The sequence below is a fragment of the Stegostoma tigrinum genome, chromosome 36, assembly GCF_030684315.1.
Source record: "Stegostoma tigrinum isolate sSteTig4 chromosome 36, sSteTig4.hap1, whole genome shotgun sequence".
NCBI classification, from domain to species: domain Eukaryota; kingdom Metazoa; phylum Chordata; class Chondrichthyes; order Orectolobiformes; family Stegostomatidae; genus Stegostoma; species Stegostoma tigrinum.
In genome coordinates this window covers 2,082,835-2,107,569 of record NC_081389.1, presented here as the reverse complement: position 1 = coordinate 2,107,569, position 24,735 = coordinate 2,082,835, and the positions used below count along the sequence as shown (strand labels likewise).

General features: G+C 43.9%; 1 protein-coding gene across 2 annotated transcripts in view; it reads right to left on the bottom strand.

Moving 5' to 3' along the window:
• Positions 1 to 24,735, bottom strand: part of LOC125446785 (hydroxylysine kinase-like) — a 110,453-nt gene that overhangs the window by 82,963 nt on the left and 2,755 nt on the right. Inside the window, exons 1-3 of one of the 2 annotated variants that reach the window (XM_059640212.1) lie at positions 23,042 to 24,231; positions 21,085 to 21,407; positions 8,335 to 8,424 (exon numbers count right to left, since the gene is read on the bottom strand). The gene's annotated coding sequence lies outside the window, so the exon portion shown is untranslated. Of the gene's footprint in view, positions 1 to 8,334; positions 8,425 to 21,084; positions 21,408 to 23,041; positions 24,232 to 24,735 lie in introns of those variants that run through there. The other variant, XM_048520596.2, reaches the window with a different exon arrangement.

The window sequence follows — 24,735 nt, the reverse complement described above, 5'->3', positions numbered from 1 at the left end:
CTCCATTACAGGATGGAATGGGAAACATTGGAAAAGGTGCAGAGGAGATTTACCAGGATGTGGCCTGGTCTGGAGTGAAGGTCTTAGGAAGAAGGGCTGAGGGACTTGGGTCTGTTGTCATTGGAGAGAAGGTGGCTGACAGGAGTTTCAATAGAGACATACAAGATGACCAGAGGATTAGATCGGGTGGACAGTGAGAGTCTTTTTCCGAGGATGATGACGTCAGCTTGTACAAGGGGGCATAGCTACAAATTGAGGGGTGATAGATTTAAGACAGATGTCAGAGGCAGGTTCTTTACTCAGAGAGTGGTAAGGGCGTGTAAGGCCCTGCCTGCCAATGTAGTTGACTCAGCCACATTAGGGGCATTTAAACAGTCCTTGGATAAGCATATGGATGATGATAGGATAGTGTAGGGGGATGGTTAGTTAGATTAGTACCCAGGTCAGCACAACATCAAGGGCCAAAGGGCCTGTTCTGCGCTGTATTGTTCTATGTTCTATGTTAATGTATAGACACTATGGGCAATTTAGCATGGCTAATCCACCTAACCCGCACATCTTTGGACTGTGGGAGGAAACTGGAGCACCCAGAAGAAACCCATGCAGACATGGGGAGAATGTGCAAACCCCACACAGTCACCTCAAAGTGGAAACCACTGCACCACCAAGCTGCACTTTTCTTTTATTTTTATTTTGTCTCTATTTTAACTGTGGTGCAAAACTAAAGGGTGTTTTGCTTAATGTTGAGTAGTCTGATCAATCAAATTGCATCTGGAATGCAACACCTTGTAATACTTTAAAGTAAGAAAAGGTTAGGGTCTAGGCTGACTTCTGAATACATTTTGAGGGGATTTGGTCTAGTCCAAAACACATCTCACCTCTGGAATTCAGCTCTTTTGTCCACGTTTGAGGTGAAGCACTGAGTAGCTCTGGTGGAACCCAAACTGGGCATCACTGAGCAGATTACTGCTGACACCTTCCATCACTTTACTGATGACAGTAGACTGATGGGGTGATAAGTGGCTGGGTTGGATTAACATAGAACATAGAACATTACTGCACAGTACATTTTTGTGGACAGGATACACCTTGGATTTTTGGTTAGATGCCAGTGTTGTAACTGTGCTAAGAGAGCTTGGCTTAGGGATGTGGTACATTCTAAAGCAGTCTTCAGTATTATTGTCAGAATTTTATCAGGAACACAACCTTCACAGTATCATGCTTCAGCCATTACTTGCTAGCAAAGGAATCAAGTTAGTTGAAGACGGGCATCTATGATGCTAGGGATCACTGAAAAAAGACAAGATGGATCATCACTTGGTACTTCTGGCTGAAGATCATTGCAGCCTGCAAAGTTCATTTTTGTGTTTTTGAAAATCCCAGACTGAAATGAGAAAGAACTACTTTCAAACCAGGGATTTACAAGAATGGCCGCATGTTTTGAAAGCAAATGATAGAAGTTTACAACCAAAGCAGATTGGTTGTGAACAACAGACCAAATTATTAATGACAAAGGTGACCTGTCTGCCAACAATATGATTAGTTAGCTAGCTATCTGTCAACCATCTTGGCCTCTGAATAAGGCAGAGAGAAGCTAGTCAAATTAGAAGAAACCGGCAACAATCAAAAGACATACATTTGGTTCTCTGCAGGAAGCCACTTTAATCCTGAGAAAATCTACTTATCTTTTCTTCAGTAGATACTGAAAGCTACAACTTTGAGTTGGACAAGTATGCCTAGTGCTGTTCCTGACATATCATCCTGCACTCTCCATTGAACCAGGGTTGATCTGCTGGATTGATGGTAATGATTGAGTGGGGGATATGCTGGACCAGGGTTTGCAGATTGTGCTGGAGTACAATTCTGATGTTGATGGTCCACAGCGCCTCTTGGATGCACAGTCTTGAGTTGCAAGATCTGTTTAAAGTTTGTCCACTTAGCAAGGTGATAGTGCCACACAACATGATGAAAGTATTCTCAACGTGAAGACAGGACATTGAATGTCACACAGTCCTTGTGGAGACAATCACACTGATACTGTCATGAAGGATGCATCAATACCAGATAGATTGATGAGGGAGAGATCTAATATGTCTTTCCTTCTTGTTGGTTCCCTCACTCCATAATGCAGACTCAGACTAGCAGCTACGTCCTTTAGGAGTCCTTTAGCTTGGCCAGCAGCGCTGCTACTGAGCCATTCTAGGTGATGGATGTTGAAATCCCCACCCAGAGTACATACTGTGCTCACTCCATCCCACAAGTGCTATTCAACAGGAGGAGTGTGCCAAGTAGGTGGGGAGAGTGGGGTACAGCAGATAGGTCATAATTAGCAGGAGCAAGGCCAGGTGCCTTGAGGCTTCATGGAGTCAATGTTGAGGACTGTCAGGCTAACTCTCTCACCGCTGTTCAGCTACCTCTGGTGGATCTGTCCTGCCAGTGGGATAGGACATATCCAGGCGTGATGGTGGTGGTGTCTGGCTCATTGTCTGCAAGGTATGATTCTGAGAGTTAGTTTGCTGCTTGATTGGTCTAACAGTTATATACTTATTTTTTGTCTCTAAAACCTGCAGATTCTGGAATCCAGGCACACAAATAGGAGGCTGGAAGAACACAGCAAGCCAGGCAGCATCAGGAGGCAAGGAGAAATCAATGCTCTAAGTATTATCCTCCTTGTGGACTGGATGTGGGGGTGAGGGGAGCTGCAGATAAAGAGGGGGTGGAGAGGGGTGCAGCAGAATGGTAGTGATAGGTGGTAGGTCTGACCTGGTTGGTCAATGGGAGGGATGAGTCCAGTTGGTTGCTGGAATGGAAGGGAGGAGGCAGGGCTGGTAAGGAGCCAGGGGATGGGTGGAAAGGTTATTTGAAATTGGAGAATTCAATGTTGAGTCCTCCAGGCTGTAGTGTGACCAGGCAGAAGGTAAAGTGTTATTTCTCAAATTTGTGTTCTGAATTACTGCAACCCTGGAGGCGGCCGAGGACAGACACGTTGGAGGGGGTTTGGGACGGGGAGTTGAAATGGGCAGTGGCCGGGAGATTAGGTTGGCCATTACGGGCCAGATGGAGATGCTTGGCGAAACGGTCACCAGGTCTATGTTTGGTTTCACTGACAGACTAGACCACATCAAGAGCACCAGATGCAATAGACTAGGTTGGAAGAGATGCAGGTGAAGCGCTGTCTCACCTAGAAGGGCTGTTTCAGGCCCCGAATGGAGACAAGGGTAGTGGTGTGTAGGCAAGTATTATATCTTTTACGGTTACAGGGGAAGGTACCGGGTGGGTTGGAGTGGTTAGTGGGGAGGTGGCCTGAACTAAGGGGTGACAAAGGGAATGGTCCTTGCGGAAGGCAAAGTTGGGTAGGGAGTGGAAGATGTTCCAGGTAGTGGGGTCTAATTGCAGTTGGCGGAAGTGTTGAGGATGATATGTTGGGCGTGGAGGCTGGTGGGGAGTCTGGGGAGGAAGTAGAACCGGACAGGGAGGAGCTGGGGCCTGTAAGGCTGGGCGCATAGAAGGGAGGTCACTGGAGACGATGAGGTCATGGACAGTGTGAGAGATGGTGGCTTGATGGGCCATGGTGAGGTCATGGTCAAGGGGAAGGTAGGACATGGTGTCAGAGAGCTGTTGTTTGGTCTCATGAGGTATGGACATCACCAGCAAAGCTAGAATTTGTTGCCAACTTCTAATTGCCCCTTAAATGGGTGATTGCTAGGGCCATTTCAGTGGACAGGAGAGAGCCAATTACATTACTACGTGTCTGGAGTCATAGGTAGACCAGATAAGGATGGCAGATTTCCAGACTGCTTTTTATGACAATCAGCAATGGTTTCATGAAGCAAAGAACAGAAACTCAAAAAAAAATCAAAGTAAGATGCTGGAAATCAGAAACAAAAGCAGAAATTAGTGTAGAAACTCATTAGGTCTGGCAGCATTTGTGGAAAGAAAGCAAAGTCAACGCTTCCAGTCCAGTGACTGTTCATCAGAACAAACAGTAACTAGGAAAAGGTGAGAAGATGAGATGTCGGTCGGGGTGGTTAAAGAATATAGGAATAGTCAAAGATGGTGCTCAGAGGAAGAGAAAGACAATTAAGGCAGACAAATGGACGGACATAGAACATAGAACAGTACAGCACAGTACAGGCCCTTCGGCCCTCGATGTTGTGCCGACCTGTCATACCGATCTCAAGCCCATCTAACCTAAACTACTCCATGTACGTCCATATGCTTATCCAATGATGACTTAAATGTACCTAAAGTTGGCGAATCTACTACCGTTGCAGGCAAAGCGTTCCATTCCCTTACTACTCTCCGAGTAAAGAAACTACCTCTGACATCTGTCCTATATCTTTCACCCCTCAATTTAAAGCTATGCCCCCTTGTGCTCGCCGTCACCATCCGAGGAAAAAGGCTCTCCCTATCCACCCTATCTAACCCTCTGATTATTTTATATGTTTCAATTAAGTCACCTCTCAACCTTCTTCTCTCTAATGAAAACAGCCTCAAGTTCCTCAGCCTTTCCTCGTAAGACCTTCCCTCCATACCAGGCAACATCCTAGTAAATCTCCTCTGCACCCTTTCCAAAGCTTGCACATCCTTCCTATAATGCGGTGACCAGAACTGTACACAATACTCCAAGTGCAGCCGCACCAGAGTTTTGTACAGCTTTACCATAACCTCTTGGTTCCGGAACTCGATCCCTCTATTAATAAAAGCTAAAACACTGTATGCCTTCTTAACAGCCCTGTCAACCTGGGTGGCAACTTTCAAGGATCTGTGTACATGGACACCGAGATCTCTCTGCTCATCTACACTGCTAAGAATCTTACCATTAGCCCAGTACGTTGCCTTCCAGTTACTCCTACCAAAGTGCATCACCTCACACTTGTCTGCATTAAACTCCATTTGTCACCTCTCAGCCCAGCTCTGCAGCTTATCTATGTCTCCCTGCAACCTACAGCATCCTTCGTCACTGTCCACAACTCCACCGACCTTAGTGTCGTCTGCAAATTTACTGACCCATCCTTCTAAGCCCTCATCCAGGTCATTTATAAAAATGACAAACAGCAGTGGATCCAACACCGACCCTTGCGGTACACCACTAGTAACTGGTCTCCAGGATGAACATTTCCCATCAACTTCCACCCTCTGTTTTCTTTCAGCAAGCCAATTTCCGATCCAAACTGCTATATCTCCCACAATTCCATTCTTCCGCATTTTGTACAAGAGCCTATTGTGGGGAACCTTATCGAACGCTTTGCTGAAATCCATATACACCACATCAACCGGTTTACTCTCATCGACCTGTTTGGTCACCTTCTCAAAGAACTCTAAGGCTTGAGAGGCACAACCTTCCCTTCACAAAACCGTGCTGACTATCCCTAATCAATTTATTCTTTTCTAGATGATTATAAATCCTATCCTTTATAACCTTTTCCAACACTTTACCAACAAGTGAGGTAAGGCTCACTGGTCTATAATTACCAGGGTTGTCTCTACTCCCCTTCTTGAACAGGGGAACCACATTTGCTACCTTACTGCCTAGTATGTGAAGTAGCACTTTGTCAAACACCTGTGGAAGTCTGTTGACTCAACATCAAATGCACCACTCTCAGCAAACTCTGTTACCTCAATAAAATTTTCAGCAAGGTAGTTAAATATGATTTACATTTTAACAAATCCAGCCTAGTTTTCTTTAATTGACCCACATTTGTTCAAGTAACTTAATTTTGGTCTACTTTACCACTTTGAATGCTTCCTCACAACTGAAGTTAAGCTTAAAGACCTGTAATTCCTGACATTATCATTACATCCTTTATGGACAAAGATGTAACATGTAGAGTTCTCCAGTCCTTTGGCACTACCCCATATATAAGCAGGATTGGAAGATTATGGCCAGTGCCTCCACAATTTCAACCTTTCCCTCAGCATCCTCTAAATAATTCTTTTCTAATCTTAGTAATTTGATCACTTTAAGCACAATTAGCCTTCCTAATAGCTCATCATCAATTTTTAGTTTATACACAATGCACCTTTGCTTTCACTATGCATGTCGCCTTCTTTGGTAAAGACAGATGCAAAACGGTCATTTAGTGCCTCAGTCTCTATGCACAAATCTTCTTTTGGATCTGTAAAGGCCACATCATTTTGTTTTTGACTATTTGGAAACAAGTGAAGCTAATTGATACATATATGATAATGTTACTTTGTTGGCACAGTGGGCAAAATATTACCTATTTTTGATAAATGCAGCAAGTATCAAAACTGGTGGCGTGATTTTCGTAACAAGGTTGAATGAGTTTCTCATTCTTTCTTATCAAACTCACAGCTTTAATAACCACTTGAGCCCTTGAGGTTCTATTTTCATTCTATTTCTTACTAGGCACAGTTCATGGAGGAACTCACTGCTTAGCAGGGGTCCTCTACAAGACAAAATCCTTGGGGCTGAGCACCTGCAGGAGATCTGTCAGCAGGCACTTATCCTGGTCGACTGTAAGTGTCAGCAGAGCTGGCAGAGGAAGGGAAGCTGGCACCACACTCCTCTGAGATGGACCTGGAGACCCTTGTGGACAGGAATATTGAGAAGTGAGCAGTATTCTTCCTGGAGGACTGGCAGAGGAGTCCATACACCACACCATGCTATTCTGGTTGCAGACTGCTGCTTGGTCAATGTCATCTCCCGGATGAAAGCTCTGGGCAACAATTCAGCAAGAAGGCTCTCCAGTCCATTAGGGCGAGTTCAGCAACTTATGCCCTGCTGCCCCACACTTAACTGGCCACCTCCCAAATCAATACTTGTACGCTGACAGCCTCTCTGTAACTTGAACCACCTTTGACAATCGTTTTAAGGACGGGTGCTGTTTATTTCTTACAGTGCTCATTTTAGGAGACAATGTTATTTCTGTACTGCTCATTTTGGAAGGAACTGTGTTAATTTTGTACTGAGCACACTGGAGGAGGACCAAGGTTAATACTATATTGTGCTCTTTAGGAAGGGCTACAACTTGTTCTATATTGTTCTCATTTTAGAAGGCATTCTGTTAATTTCCCAGCGTTCATTTAGGGTGAGGAGGTATTAATTCTATATCTTTTCACTTCCGGAGGGCTCTGTGGGGTTCATTTTGGGAGGGGGTTCTGTAAATTCGCTACTGTTTATTTAGGGAGGGGCAGATAAACTTGAATTGTGCTCATTTAGGGAGAGGCAATATTAATTCTATACTGTGCTCATTCAGTGATGGTCAGTGTTAGTTCAATAATTAAAGATCATGGATGACTACAACAAATAAGCAAATAGTATGACAATGAGGGACAAAAACTGATGACTGTATGAAATCTTATTCCTCAGGAGGAAGGAATTTAAAGCACAAAGTGAGAGAGACAGAGTAATTCACCTAAACGTGAAGTGACCATTAAAACACATTTGTCTATCTAACAATAGCTTTCAGTCATCCTCGCATTCCTCGATTGTTTACTCTTCAGATACTTATTCAGTTGTCTCCGCAATGTACTGTTCTTTTCACCTTCCTACTTGCCCCAAATGTGTACTCCTTCTGGTTAGTGCATAAATTGTGGTTCACCTAGATTCCAAGTTTAAGTCTTGACTTTGCACAGTTTATAAGTTAAACAAAGAGTTGAAACTGAACTTATCTTTTCAGGGACAAAGGTCTATTAAACTTTTTTGCTCCTTTATTCCTACTCACAGAATCACAGTCATCTGACATTTTGGGAAAGTATGAGCATAAAGCTGATTAGTTCACCATTTACATATTTCCACCATTTTCTTGAGTTATTTCTGAGATACAGACATTGATGACAAAGACAGTATTTGTTGTTCATCCCTAACTGCCCTCTAGAATGTAGTGATGAGTTGCTTTCTTAACCCCATCGTTCATGTTGAATGGGAAAATGTACGACTGTCAGAGTGTTTCATGATTTTGATGAAGTGACTGTGAAGAAATAGCAATGTGTGTCCTAGCCAGGCTAGTGTGTGACATCCAATGTTTTCAATCACCTGTGGCCACCAGATGGGTAGATAAGGTTTGGCCTCAAGGATGGAATTTAGCACAGAATTGTTAGTTTGTGACATATTATGCAAATTTCCTCCTTTGTCTCAAAAGTAGTCATTCAAATCTGTAGGGGTGTCCATCCCCAACCTTTACCTTTAATCCTTTAGATATTTTCCTTTTGCAAATCGTGTCTGGCATTGCTAACTTCTTGGAAAAAGCGGTTTCTTGCCCATGGCAGAACAAACCTGCACACATTCAGTAAGCCACTGTATACACTGGACATGCAAGCTTCAGGAATACATAGCCCCACAAGTGGTGTTGGATGCCATCTGCTTACCGGTGGACATCAAAACTCTCGTCGGAGTCTGCGTGAGTCTTCAGATTTTCCAGAGAGTGTGTCAGCAGCCTGGTTAATTAATGGGCACATCTGAAAGCAAAAACAACTCACAATTAAGGGAGAATACTTATTACAGTATAAACTATACCTGTTGCAGTCAGCACTAACTATCATAGGAATTAAGTGCGATTTCAAATTCTCCATCATCAGGGGAATCATTCAGTTCTCCTCCAGAAACTTAATTTAAGCTGATACTTCAGCAAGGTGTGCCATGCTGTCAGAAATACTGTCTCTCAAATGAGGCACTGAATTGCCTTCCTTTTCAGTGAACTTCAAATATCCGATAGTACTCCATACACTTGGTGAACTTGCTGATTTTTGTCCCTCCAACAACATTAAAAAAATAAGACTGCATGACCACTAAACCATTGCTGTGATGGCGTTGGGGCTTGAGGTGGGAGGAAGGACAGGTTAGTGGGGGGCGGGGACAAGCCGGGCTGGCCCTCGGATGCGGCCGGGGGAGAGGCGACCCCGAAGCTTGTGAAGTCCACACCGACACACTGGGGTGCAGGGCTCCCAAGCAGAATACGAGCCGCTGTTCCTGAAACCCTCAGGCGGCATCGCTGTGGCACCGCAGGAGGCCCAGGACGGACATGGCATCCGAGGAATGGTAGGGGGAGCCGAAACAGTTCGCCATTGGGAGGTGCAGCCACCCACTGTGAACCGAGCGCAGGCGCTCCGCAAAGCAGTCCCAGAGCCTCTGCCCGGTCCCCCCGATGTACAGGAGATCACAACGGGAACAGCAGATATAGTATACCACATTAGCAGACATGCTGGTGAACATCTGCTTGATGTGCAAAGTCTTCTGAGGCCTGGGATGGGGGTGAGGGGGGAGGCGTAGGGACAGGGGTAGCACCTCCCGTGGTTTTAGGGAAAAGCGCCAGGTGTGGTGGGGCTGGAGGGAGCGCGGACTAGACAAGGGAGTCCTGGAGAGAGTGGCCCTCCGTTGGATCCGGAGGTTGGTGGGGCGATACGTGAGGACAAGGGGAATTCTGTTTTGGTTGTTATTGCAGAGAGGGGGTGCGAAGGAGGAGTTGTGGGAAATGTAGAAGACATGGTCAAGGGCGTTCTTAATCACTGAGCGGGGGAGGAAGTTGCGGTCTTTGAAAAATGAGGACATCTGAGATGTACAAAGTAGAATGCCTCATCCTGGGAGCAGATGCAACAGAGGCGAAGGAATTGGAAATAGGGGATGGCATTTTTGCAGGAAGGTGGGTGGGAGGACGTGTATTCGCAGTAGGTACAGAAGGTGTTGGTGAAGTGGATGAACTGTACGAACTCTTCGTGGGAGCAGGAGGCGATGCTGATGCACCAAAAAATAATCCCCCTCGTCCTCACGTACCACCCCAGCAACCTCCGGATCCAATGCATCATCGTCTGACATTCTGCCTTCTGCAATCCAACCCAAGCACCAAAGACAGTTTTCCGTCCCCACCCTTGTCTGCTTTCTAGAAGGACCACTCTCTCCAGGACTGCCCCCCAGCCCCACCTCACGCAGCACCCCTCCCTGCAACCGCAGGAAGTGCTACAGCTGCCCCTACACCTCCTGTTGTGGCCTCCTCTACATCAGGGAAACCAAGCAGAGACCCGGGGACCGCCCCATGGAACACCCACACCCGGTCCGCACCAAACAACTGCACCTCCCAGTCGCGAACCATCCCAACTGCCTCCCCCCCCCACCCCACTCCCCAGATGACATGTCCACCCTAACCTTCTGCAGTGTCACAACGATGCCACCCGAAGGCTGCAGGAACAGCAACTCACATTCCGCTTGGGAACCCTGCAGCCCAATGGCATCAATGTGGACCTCACAAGCCCCAAAATCTCCCCTCCCCCCACCGCATCCCAAAACCAGCCCAGCTCTTTCCCGCCTCCCACCTATCCCCTCCTCAAGCCCCATCCCCTACATACTAGCCTCTTCCTGCCCCCTTGACCTGTCCATCCTCCCTGGACTGACCTCCCTAACTCCCCACCTACACTCACCTTTAGTGGCTCCATTTCCACCTCTTTGGCCTGTCTGTCTCCTCTCCACCTATCTTCTCTACCCATCTTCTATCCGCCTCCCCCCCCTCCCTATTTATTTCAGAACCCCTTTCCCCTCCCGATTTCTGAAGAAGGGTCAAGGCCCAAAACGTCAGTTTTCCTGCTCGGTCTGCTGTGTTCATCCAGCTCTACACCTTGTTATCTCAGATTGTCCAGCTCTGCAGTTCCTACTATCTCTGAAACATCCTGAAAAATGAAACGCTTACCTCACCCCATTCACCTCCTAATGTTAAGAAGCACAGCCCAAATGCATCATCAATAGCCTCATGTTATCCTCACTCACAGCATTTCCGCAAGTCTCACACATACCTCTCATACCTGATACACAATGTTAGCAGGTCAACTGTGGCAGGCATATTAGCTAATCATGATCTACCACACTGACTGACACAGCTCCTTCTCTCTTGCATGAAAACCTGGCCACAATCTGATGCAGTAGCACCCAACCATTAGAGGCTGGCCTGGCTACATTTCCTCCCTCACTCATACAGCGTATATGACGTTGACCATCATTGTTGAGGCCTCAAACAAGGCCATAATAAACGGAAAAGCTGAAATTACTGCAAGTGAAATTTTGTTCTGATCTAATCCTTCTTGCATTCGATATTCCCACATCCTACAAGTTCTTCTGTCTTACATATTGCAAACGGTGTTGGCATGCACCATTGCTTCAGCAACCCCCCATCCTTGCAGTGGTCTGATTATCATTCTCATGACAGCCAGACTCTCACTGTACACATGCTGATCATGTGTAGTTGGTTAGCAAAGTGCAGACATGAGCCAGCTGCAACAGTATCTCAGAATTCCTACAGGGCATGAAGAGGTCAATCAGCCCATCAAGTTTGTACAGTAGTCAGCTTTTCTCTCTTTCCCTGGCTGAGAGGGACCATAAGTGAGCTGGCTATGCTAAAAGCAGCCTGTGTCATGACAGGACTTGGGGTGTGGGGATGGGTAAAGGAGCTGGAAGAATCTGTGTATTTTTAGTTTCGAGATGCTTTTAAAACCTGCCTCCTCAACCAAAGGTTTGGTCCCCAGTCTTAATATCCCTCTGTATCAATTTTGATTAACTCTTACTCTTGTGAAGCACTGTTTGGAGTATGGGGTGGGGGTTACTTTTTTAAAAAATGTCCTGGAAGAGCTATAGAATGCAAATGGATTGTGTCATTGGGGCAGGTGGTGGGGAGCTTCTGGCCCCAAATTTCTCCTGTTTACTGGATATTATTAAGCTGGAGAGGGTTTAGAAGAGATATATCAGGATGTTGCCAGGAAGGGAAGTTGAGAGTTATAAAGAAAGGCTGGGAATTTATTCACTGGAGTATAGGAGGTTCAGCAGCCACCTTACAGAAGCTTATAAAATAATGGGGGGTATAGATAGGGTTAATGGCAGTTGTGTTATCCCTAGGATGGGGATTTCAAAACTGGAGGACATTTGTAAAGGTGAGAGGAGACAGATTTAAAAAAAAGAAAATAGAGGAGCAATTTTTTGTTTAGAAAACACAAAGAATGGACCGTGTAGAATGAACTTTCTGAAGACATAGATGTGGATACAATTAAACACTTAAAAAGACACTTGGAAAAGTACATGAATAGGTAAGGTTTGAAGAGATATGGGCCAGGAGCAGGCAAGTGCGACTAGTTTAGCTTGAGATTATGTTTAGCATGAACTGGTTGTTTCTGTGCTGTATGACTATAACAGTTTCATGGTCATTAGATTTTTAATTTCAGAATTTTGAAAAATGAATTTCAAATTCCAACATCTACATGGGTCTGCAGAGCATTACCTGGCTCTCTGAATTGTTATTCCAGCAACAATGCCATTACGTCATCATCTCCCCACAGTTGAACATAAGAACATAGGAACTAGGAGGAGTAGGCCGTCTGACCCTTCGAGCCTGCCCCGCCATTCAATAAGATCATGGCTGATCTTTTCGTGGACTCAGATTCACTTACCTGCATTCTCACCGTATCCCCCAATTCCTATATAGTTCAAAAAAAGCTACCTTAGCTTTAAAAACGTTTACTGAAGTAGCATCGACTACTTCACTGGCCAAGGAATTCCATAAATTAACAACCCTCTGAGTGAAGAAGTTCTTTCTCAATTCAGTCCTAAATCTACTCCCTCTAATCTTGAGGCTATGCTCTCTTGTCCTAGCTTCACCTGCCAGTGGGAACATCCTCTCTAATTCTATGTTAAGAAACATATAAAATTATGAAGGGAATAGATAAGATCCCCCCTCAATCTTCTGAATTCCAATGAATGTAATCGGAATCTACTCAGTCTTTCCTCGTAAGCCAATTCCCTCAAATTGGGAAATCAACCTAGTGAACTCCTCTACACCCCCTCCAGTGCCAGTACATTCTCTCTCAAGTAAGGACAGCAAAACTGCACACACTACTCCAGGTGTGGCCTCACCAGCACCTTGTACAGCTGCAACATAACCTCTCTGCTTTTAAACTCAATCCCTTTAGCAATGAAGGACAAAATTCCACTTGCCTTCCTAATTGCTTGTACTTGCAGACCAGCCCTCTGTGATTCATGGATAAGGACACCCAGGTCCCTCTGCATAGCAGCATGCTGCAACGTTTTACCGTTCAAGTAATAATCCCATTTACTATTAGTCCTACCAAAAAGTATGACTTCACATTTATTTACATTGTATTCCATCTGCCAAACCTTTGCCCACTCACTCAATGTATCTATGTTCTTCTGCAAAGTTTCACAGTCCTCTGCACACTTTGCTCTGCCACTCATCTTAGGGTCATCTGCAAACTTTGACATCCTGCATGTGGTCCCCAACTCCAAACCATCTATGTATATTGTAAATAATTGCGGTCCCAGCACCGATCCTTGAGGCACACCACTGTCACTGATTGCCAGCCAGAATAGCACACATTTATCCCCACCCTTTGCTTCCTGTTAGTCAGCCAATCCTCTATCCATGCTAATACTTTACCCCTAACACCATGCATCCTTATCTTATTCAGCAGCCTCTTGTGTGGCACCTTGTTGAAGGCCTTTTGGAAATCTAGGTACACCACATCCACTGCCTCTCCATTGTCCACCTTGCTCGTAATGTCTTCATAGAATTCCAAAAAGTTTGTCAAGCATGACCTGCCCCTCATGAACCCATGCTGCGACTGCCCAACGGGACAGTTTCTATTGAGATGCCTTGTCATTTCTTCCTTGATAATAGACTCAAGCACCTTCCCCACTAGAGAGGTTAGGCTAACTAGTCTATAATTCCCCATCTTTTGTCTACCCCCCCCCCCCCCCCCCTCTTCTTAAACAGTAGCATCACATTTGCTGTCTTCCAATCTGCTGGGACTGCCCAGTGAATTTTGGAAAATTACCACCACTGCACCTGCTTTTTCTCCGGCCATCTCTTTTAGCACCCTGGGATGCATTCCATCAGGGCCAATCCTTAGCTTCATTAGCTTGCCCAACACTACCTCTTCTGTAATAATGATTGTTTCCAGGTCCTCACCTACCTTCGTCTGTTTGTCAATTACTGGCATGTTATTAGTGTCCTCCACTGTGAAGACCGATACAAAATACCTGTTCAATGCCTTGGCCATTTCATCATATCCCGTAACAAAATTCCCCTTCTCATCCTCTAAAGGGCCAATGTTCACTTTAGCCACTCTTTCTCGTTTTATATATTAATAGAAACTTTTGCTATCTGTCTTTATATTCTGTGCTAGTTTTTTAACCTTCCTTCCTCCAAGGCAGAAGCTATGGGTTCACATCTCATTCCAGGGCTTGTCAGCCAAGGAAGGTATGTTCATAATGGAGCCAAACGAGTTGAGTATTGAGTGGTAAATCCCTCAATCATGACGAGCAAGCAGTAAGATGGGTTGAGATTCCAAGTCTGCCGTGGGATTAAATGAACATTGGAGCCCCCACTATTACTCACCGTAACTACAGGCTATTGCCACAAGTTTCAACGACAACTCAGCATCTCAGTGAACTATAATACATCACTACCACTCAATGTGAAATATAAGTTGCTGGATCGATTGTTGGTTCAGGAAATTGTGCTCAATGCACTGATTAAACATATGATATGATGAGTGTGACTTGAAATGTTATGTTTTCTTCAGCCTGAGAGACAAGTAGAACGTAGAACATAGAACAATACAGCACAGAACAGGCCCTTTGGCCCTCGATGTTGCGCCGACCTGTGAACTAATCCAAGCCCCTCCCCTACACTATCCCATCATCATCCATATGCTTATCCAAGGACTGTTTAAATGCCCCTAATGTGGCTGAGTTCACTACATTGGCAGGCAGGGCGTTCCACGCCCTTACCACTCTCCAAGTGTCTCCCATTACACTCACTGCTCTTGATCACTATGATGATGTATCCTGCAGTTCTGATTTCCAAAAGTTGGAATCTTTTCATCCTAATCCTCAATTATACCTGGAGAATTTCTACAATGGTCTCGTTGGCCATGTGATACCTTCTGTAACATAGTATTAGTGCTCCTTGTCAATAACACCCCATCCTCCTCTTTCCAATTACCAAAAGCATCTGAATCTAACGTATTGCATTTCCTAGTCATGTGTCCCTTCTTACCAATGCAGTAATAGCCCTGCTCTCCAAAGCTCAAGCTGTATCTTTAATTACAAAAGCTGACGTTTCGGGCCTAGACCCTAAGATGCTGCTTGGCCTGCTATGTTCATCCAGCTCCACACTTTGTTATCTCGGATTCTCCAGCATCTGCAGTTCCCATTATCTCTATCTTTAATTCACTTGTTTTATTTTTTCTACTTTATGCATTGTCGTCCAGAGCTTTCCACTGGGCAATGGACTCTGTCCTGCTCTGTACCCTAATTAGAACTAATAATCAAGTAAAATTAATTAATATTATAATCATTGCTATTACAATGTGTTACAATTATGTTCTAAATTTTCTTGGATCATGCATCTCAATCCATTATTCCATTCTTCCGTAAGTGTTATATATTTGCTTAATCTTCAGCCTTGTTGTTGATCTGGACTTTGCTCTCTTCCCTATGCTCAGACTATCGGAGCCTGCTGCTCCCACACTGCAGCCCCACCCGCCCCATTCCTTCATCATTGGTTTTACAGTCCAATTAGGAGACCAGACTATGAACATAGAATATTACAGCACAGTACAGGCCCTTCGGCCCTCAATGTTGTGCCGACCTGTCATACCGATCTCAAGCCCATCTAACCTACACTAATCCAAGTACATCCATATGCTTATCCAATGATGACTTAAATGTACCTAAAGTTGGCGAATCTACTACCATAGCAGGCAAAGCGTTCCATTCCCTTACTACTCTCTGAGTAAAGAAACCACCTCTGACATCTGTCCTATATCTTTCACCCCCTCAATTTAAAGCTACGCCCCCTCGTGCTCGCCATCACCATCCGAGGAAAAAGGCTCTCCCTATCCACCCTATCTAACCCTCTGATTATTTTATATGTTTCAATTAAGTCACCTCTCAACCTTCTTCTCTCTAATGAAAACAGCCTCAAGTCCCTCAGCCTTTCCTCGTAAGACCTTCCCTCCATACCAGGCAACATCCTAGTAAATCTCCTCTGCACCCTTTCCAAAGCTTCCACATCCTTCTTATAACGCAGTGACCAGAACGTGCAATACTCCAAGTGCGGCCACACCTGAGTTTTGTACAGCTGCAGCATAACCTCTTGGTTCCAGAACTCGATCCCTCTATTAATAAAACCTAAAACACTGTATGCCTTCTTAACAGCCCTGTCAACCTGGGTGGCAACTTTCAAGGATCTGTGTACATAGACACCGAGATCTCTCTGCTCATCTACACTACCAAGAATCTTACCATTAGCCCAGTACTTTGCCTTCTGGTTACTCCTACCGAAGTGCATCACCTCACACTTGTCTGCATTAAACTCTATTTGCCACCTCTCAGCCCAGCTCTGCAGCTTATCTATGTCTCTCTGCAACCTACAGCATCCTTCGTCACTATCCACAACTCCACCGACCTTAGTGTCGTCTGCAAATTTACTAACCCATCCTTCTATGCCCTCATCCAGGTCATTTATAAAAATGACAAACAGCAGTGGACCCAACACCGACGCTTGCGGTACACCACTAGTAACTGGTCTCCAGGATGAACATTTCCCATCAACTACAACCCTCTCTTCTTTCAGCAAGCCAATGTCCGATCCAAACTGCTATATCTCCCACAATTCCATTCCTCCGCATTTTGTACAATAGTCTATTGTGGGGAACCTTATCGAAGGCCTTGCTGAAATCCATATACACCACTCAACCGGTTTACTCTTATCTACCTGTTTGGTCACCTTCTCAAAGAACTCAATATCCCTTATAACCTTTTCCAACACTTTACCAACTGAGGTAAGGCTCACTGGTCTATAATTACCAGCGTTGTCTCTACTCCCCTTCTTGAACTGGGGAACCACATTTGCTATCCCCCAGTCGTCTGGCACTATTCATGTTGATGTTTTTTGCTTTTTCTTATGAACTGTACTTGGTTTAGGTCCTACCTTTTAAATAGGAATATATCTCCTGGCTTTCCCTCTCAGCAAGATCTCTTCCTCCTCCCTGATTGTGACCCATGACGTCGACTTCAAAATTTCTTTTCAGCAACACCAAGTTTCAAGGCACCATGTAGGCACTATACCATGGCTTACTACTGACCAGCTACTTGTCTGCCTAACTATCTCCCTCTTCCTCTGAGTACCATCTTTGACTATCCTTTTACTCCTTACCACAGAAGATGCTATGTCTCTAATTATTCAATCCTATAATGACTAGATAAGCAACAGAACTAAACTATCGAGCAATTCAGTAAAACCTTAAACAGTCTTCTGTCTCATCTTTCATACAATAGCTTCTGAATTCTATAATCCTGCTAAACTTGTTCTATTCCTCCTTTTTTTGTAAAAGGAAGTGGTGTCACTATTTTGGGCTTTCCTCCTCATCCTCACTGATATAAAATACACTGTACTGTAAATCACAGAATCACTATGATGCAGAATAAGGCCATTCGGCCCATCATACCTTCTGTGGCTCTGTTATCTAGTGCCATTCTCCTTTGTCACCGTAGCCCTGATGCCATCTCTGACCAAAACACTATCCAAAACACTCTTGATTGTCTCTATTGAATCTGCCTCCACCACATTTCCAGGCAGTGCATTCCTAAAAACTTACATCATCCTTGCCTCATTTGCACATTACTTTAAATCTATACCCCCTCAATATTTATTTTACAAGTGGAAACAGCTTCTGTCTAGCTGCTCACAAATTTTAAAACCTCTATCAAATCCCCAAACCGCTTTCTTCTCTCCAAGGAGAGCCATCCCAACTTCTTCGATCTATCCTCAGAATTGAAGTTTCTTATGGAGACAGTAAGGACTGCAGATGCTGGAAGTCAGAGTCAGTGTCAGTAAATGTGGAGCTGGAGAAGCACAGTGGGTCAGACAGCATCCGAGGAGCAGGGAAGTCAACATATCCTGCCGAAACCCTTCGACTGGGGAAAGAGTTTCGGTGCAAAAGCTGGCTTCCCTGCTCTGCTTTTCCAGCTCCACATTTATTTATTGTCTGAAGTTTCTCATTCCCAGAACCATTCTTGTAAATTACTTCTGTTCTCTCTCAAGCATTTGCATCTTTCCTGTAATGTGGCCGCCACAACTGTACACAGTCCTCTAGCTGAGGTTTAACAAGTGTCTTAAACATGTTCAATATCACCTCCTTGCTCTTGTATTGTATGCCTCTTAATAAATCCAAGAACACTATGTTTTATTAGCTGCTCTGACCAGCTGTCCTGCTATGTGTTCAATGATCAATATATCAAAGGGGGTTTCATTACTTTTGAGGCCCTTTACCCCATGATTTGGCATCGATGATACCAAGATAAATACCACTTACATTTAGTGTGGTTCCCCTTCACTAAACGCACCAGACAATACCATATAGTTACAACACCAGTCACTCAAAGTTCTCATGGATAAAAGTTAACGGGTGGTCACTTTGCCAAGGAATATTTCTGCATGTCAGCCTGTGATTAACCAGATCATGTTGCCATCTGCAGCTCTGATGTCTCTGAAAGTGGGATTAGTTTATACATTTCCTTGACCTCAACCCTTGGCCCATAAGTCAGGTCATCCATTCGGGTGATGGCACACAGCATACCTATGCTGGACCACCTACATGTGGTCACACCCAGGGGCCTTACTCAAGTGAGGTGTGAGCTCCTGTAACCAGAGACAGGATTTTCAGAAATCTCTTTCCCACCTCCAAGGGGATCATTATCCAGTCAGTTTCTGATGACAAAATGTCTGCGTGTGTCAGCCACCATTTCTTATCATGTGATAGTGTAAACTTTAGAACATTATTAACTACTCATGGATTGAAAGAATCAGTAATAGGTCTTGCTGGAATAAAGAGTTAAGAGGCAAGAACTACAAAAATTGAAAGCAATGAGTCATACTTGGGAAAGGAGTCAAAGCTACACAGACCAAACTGTTTTAACAATTGCTTCTTAAGGAGCTGCCAATACTACGAATAATTGCTTGCAGAAGAATTTAAAGAGTTAGTCACAGGGAAGTTGTGTCCTCAAACATACAGCCAATGCCAAAAGTGTCAAGGCAAGTTACTTCTGATAGAAGGCAAGCTGCCAATTTGCGTTAATGCGGATGAAAGAATTTAACAGATCATTGGTAATATCACACCACAAACCTGAAGAACAGGAAGTATAATAAATTCGACTCCAGGACTCTTCAGCAGCAGCACTTCAGAGAACAGGACTGCATAAGGATCAAACCCTGGACATCCAGAGATAGAGACTGTTGGTTGGAGTTGTGGCTAGATTCCACCATTGATCTGGTAACAGCCAAGTTGGGTTGTGAAGCTTAACTTGCTTAACAGGGTGGTTTTATTTTAGATGCTACATGCAATAAGGTTCAAAATGATTGTTTCAATCTTTGATTGTTGGCACGATTTCTTAATAATAAGCCAAATTAATGTTAACCATAAATATCATACACCTTGACATTTTTGTGTGCGTGTGTATTGGTCCCAAACACATTGTGTTTGGTTGCAATCCTCACCGTCTGCACAGCCCCACCCTCAAACCCACAGCTACAAGCTCTGGACATGGCACAACTCACAACATAAGTACAAACACAAATCACATGGCAAAGATTAAACAGAGGAATGTTTTGCATCATGAGTGATAGAATACACAGAAAATCAGAATTGTTGTGACAGTGAAGGAAAAAGGCCATTTAGCTCACAATTCTTGCACTAGCTCTTAAATAGAGTATCATGTGCCACTAGCCTGCCTTTCCCAGTAACTCTGCATATTATTTAGATCTAAATAATCAACAAATGCCATTGCAAAATGCCTTAACAGCATCCGACACACAGATAAAATTGAAATGACAAAAAAAAAGCCTTTGTTGCCTTACTGTATAGGACATCTCAGGCCCCTCAAATGTTGCTCTGTGACTGAGTCACATTTTCTTTTCACACAATCTGTGTTTTCCTCCAAGCTGGGACTGTGTCCTCAAATACAGTGTGTGAAAACTCCCCTACAGACTTTGCAAAGGATTTAACAAACATTCCAAACCAGGATGATTCATGGTCGAGACATTTCCTGTGGGTAGAATATTTTCTGAAAATTGAGAGAGAATGTTTTTGTGGAAACAAAGCAACTCCAAGGTCAGCTGTAAAATTTTTGTACCGTCTTCTCAGATACAGCTGAGAAACTTGTGAAAAATGTAACACTAATTTACATTTGATATTCTGATGCCAGATTTGCCTTTCGAAGCAGAGAGGTTTCTGTGGCCGGCTAACTTCCAAGAGAATCAGGCGGAGGTCAGCGCAGAATTGTTTGTCTTCAATTGAACTTTCTCTGGACCCAAGAAGTTCAGCATAAATTTTTTCAACTGTCATTAACTTGTAAAACCGGCCAGCAAAACAATTAATGTGTGCTGATATAATTATTGCTGTAAATTATAGTCACAATCAGGCAGGACACTCAGTCCATCCTGGCTGTGCAAGCTCTGTGTTATCCAGAGTTCTATTCACCTGCTTACCCCTCATAGCCCTGCTAATTCCTCCTTTTCAAATATTTACTTAATTAATTCTCAGAAGTTGCTATACTATTTGTTTCCACCACTTTGGAATTTGGGCAGTAATAATTACAATTACATTGCAAAATTAAGACATGGTATTTTGCCAGAAGATAAAAGCATAGGGTGACACGGTGGTTCAGTGATTAGCACTACTGCCTCACAGCGCTAGGGCCTGGGTTCAATTACACCCTTGAGCAACTGACTGTGTGGAGTTTGCAAATTCTCCCAGTGCCCCAGTTTCCCCTCTCAGTTCAAGGATGTGCAGGTTAGTTGGATTAGCCATGTTAAATTGCCCACAGGGTCCAGGGATGTGTAGGTTAAGTTGATTAGCCATGGGAAATTCAGGGTTATAGTATAGGGTGGTGGGTTTGAGTGGGATGCTGTTCAGAATGTGGGCGAGGGCTGAATGGCCTGTTTCCACACTGTAGGGTTTGTAGAATCTGTACACAGCCCACGATCAAACAATCTTTCAAACTTCAAAGAGCTAGTAACATGGTGAAGATTCAATCTGATCTTTTTAAAGATCCATATGATTTACCTGGAACTTCGGTTGCATTCCATGGTAACAGGTATTTCTTGGAGAGGTGCAGCACTCATCATTTCACCTTCCTGAGCTGAGTGATATTTACGGTCTTCCTTTCCTGCATTTGTGCTTCACTGCACTGCATGTGTTCTCTGGAACCATTTATTTGGCAATTCCTCATTGTCTGTTAGGTGTTGGTGCATCTTTAGCTGAGACAACAGCACAATGAACCTTGTCCTTGTGTAAACATAGCTTTTAAAACTCAAGAGATTTTGCCCCTCTTTAAATGTGCACTTTGTTTAGAAGCATCGGATTTCACCCTTATCTCCAACTTCAAGCTATTAAGAAAATTCAAGCATTCAGAGCATATGTTCTACGAAGTTAGAGTACAACTTTATTGAATTAAAAAAAATAACATGAGAAAGTGATTTGCATCGAAAACAAGAAAAAAAAACTGGTCTTTATAAAGAGCACCATTTAAAGAGAGATGGCAGAAGTAATGTCACTGGACTAATCCAGAGCTCTGTAATGATGTGGGTTCTTAAACCCTCCTTGGCAACAGCTGGAGCTTAAATTCAATTCATATGTATGGAACTGAAAGCTAGTCTCAGTAATAGTGATCATGAAACCACTAAATACTCTTAATTGTTCTTTAATTCACTAACGTCCTTTAAAAGGAAGGAAATCCGCCAGCATTTAAGTACATTTGAAAAAGCAGTGGGTTTTTGAGCCTGCTCAACATTCAACATCACGGCCGTTCCACATTCCTGTCTATTTCTGATAAGCAGGAGGGTGAAAGGTTATCACTGCCTTAAAAATATTCCAATGATATGCTTCCATCACCTTTTCAGGAATAGGGGCGGCACAGTGGCTCAGTGGTTAGCACTACTGCCTCACAGAACAGGGACCTGGGTTTGATTCCAGCCTCTGATGATTGTGCAAACTCCGCACATTCTCCCCGTGTCTGCATGGATTTCCTTCAGGTGCTCCAGTTTCCTCCCACAGTCCCAAGGTGTGCAGGTTGGTTGGATTGGTCATGCTAAACTGTCCATAGTGTTCAGGGACATGCAGGCTAGGTGGATTATCCACGGGACTTGTAGAGTTACAGGGATGGGTTGATGGCGTGGATCTGGGTGGGATGCTCTTCAGAGGATTAGTGTGGACTCAGTGGGCTGAATGGCCTGCTTCTGCACTGTAAGGATTCTATGATTTCAAATTTGCAGGACTCTAAGATTTAAGAAGAAATCCTCATCAGTTTTAAATGTTTAACCTCAGGTTTTTAAAACAGTGACCTCTAGTTCTACACTATACATAACAGAAAACATCCTCTCCATATTTGCCCCAACCCATCAGGATTTTATTTGATTAAATTAAGTCAGCTCTACTCTCCAAAGCTCCAATGGATAGGAGTCTAGCTTGTCCAACCATTTTTCAAGGAAAACTCACATTATATGTAGGAGACTACTAAAACTTCTCTGAACTGTTTCAATGCATTTACATTCTTCATTAAAATTATGACACCAATAATGTGCTCAGTCCTCCAGGCATGTCATTACTGATACTATGTAAAACTGAAGCATTATGTCCCTAGACCAGAGGGTATAATCTCTGATTAAAGGTTCATATGTTTAAGACAGAGATGAGGAGGAACTTCTTCCTTCAGAGGGTAGTGAATGTGTGGAATTCTTTACCACAAGGTTGAGGCTGTGTCATTGATATTCAAGGCCGAGTCAGATTTTTAATCAACAAGGAAATCAAGGATTATGGGAAAAGGCAGGAAAATGGAGTTGAGGATGATCAGATTAAGCCAGGATCTCATTGAATGGTGGTGTGGACTCAATGGGCTGAATTGCCTTCTACTACCCTATGCCTTTTGGTATTACGTCTTCTTGGTTTTTTGTGTTCAATTCCCCTCAAGACCAAGCAATGACATTCTATTAGCTTTTCCAATTCCTTGCTGTACCTGCCTTACCTTGTTATTTATGCTTTGGGACATTTAGATCCTTTTGCATCTCAGCACTCTGCAATCTCTCAATTTAGATATGACGCTATCTTACTCTTCCTGTCAAAATGGACAATTTCACATTTTCCACATTATGCGCCATTCATCTGCTCATTTAATCTAACCATACGCTTTTGTAGCATCTTCAGTGACTCCAGACCCACAGAAATATAGTTGACTCTGAACGACCCACTGCAATGGTGCAGTAAGCCAGTCAGTTCAAGGGTAATAAGGGACGTCCTTGTTAATGACACCTACATTGCATAGAAAAATAAAACTAAAAAAAGTGTTGAGCCATCAATTACAGACATGAGGAGCACTCAGGTGTTTCACTGCCATCCTGCGATACCCCAGCTCTGAGAAATACAGGCATCATTTGAGGTAACAGCTTTTGCGGCATTAGCTGAACTAGAAAACCAACTCAATAGGGCACTAAGATAATAAAATGTGAGGCTGGATGAACACAGCAGGCCCAGCAGCATCTCAGGAGCACAAAAGCTGACGTTTCGGGCCTTCATCAGAGAGGGGGATGGGGTGAGGGTTCTGGAATAAATAGGGAGAGAGGGGGAGGTGGACTGAAGACGGAGAGAAAAGATGATAGGTGGAGAGGAGAGTATAGGTGGGGAGGTAGGGAGGGGATAGGTCAGTCCATGGAAGACGGACAGGTCAAGGAGGTGGGATGAGGTTAGTAGGTAGGAGATGGAGGTGCAGCTTGGGGTGGGAGGAAGGGATGGGTGAGAGGAAGAACAGGTTAGGGAGGCAGAGACAGGCTGGACTGGTTTTGGGATGCAGTGGGTGGAGGCCAAGAGCTGGGTTGGTTTTGGGATGCGGTGGGGGAAGGGGAGATTTTGAAGCTGGTGAAGTCCACATTGATACCGTTGGGCTGCAGGGTTCCCAAGCGGAATATGAGTTGCTGTTCCTGCAACCTTCGGGTGGCATCATTGTGGCACTGTAGGAGGCCCATGATGGACATGTCATCTAAAGAATGGGAGGGGGAGTGGAAATGGTTAGCGACTGGGAGGTGCAGTTGTTTGTTGCGAACCAGATTTTTTTAAAAAAGCAAAAGAATTGCAGATACTGTAAATCAGGGACAAAAACAAAAGTAGTTGCTGGAAAAGCTAAGCAGGTCTGGCAGCATCTGTGAAGAAAAAAAAAATAAGAGTTAACGTTTCAGGTCAAGTGACCCTTCGCCAGATCCGAATAGTTAACTTTGATCTTTTGGTCGCAGAAGCTGCCAGACCTGCTGAGCTTTTCCAGCAACTTCTGCTTTTGTTCACCATTCAGATGATTGAATTCAGCATGGGATAATTGACTCGCTCAGCTAACACACTCACAGTTTAGAATGTTTAGGTTGCAATATTATCTTTCCATGGAAGTATTACCCATATTTTGTTGATAAAAAAAGTGATCACAGAAACTTCATACCCCTGCACTATGTTGCATATTGCTAATTGCATACTATGGCTTTAAAGCCTCAATTACTAATTTGATTAATCTTTCCCTATTATTTGTATCAACCAGAACTTCTTAGACTCCTTGATTTTGTGCTCAATGCATTTCATAATGAAGTCCAAGATCCCATATCCTTTACTAAGCATTCTCTCAATATGTCCCGCTATCTTCAAAGTTCTGTGCACATGAATCACTCTGTCCCTTCAGTTCTA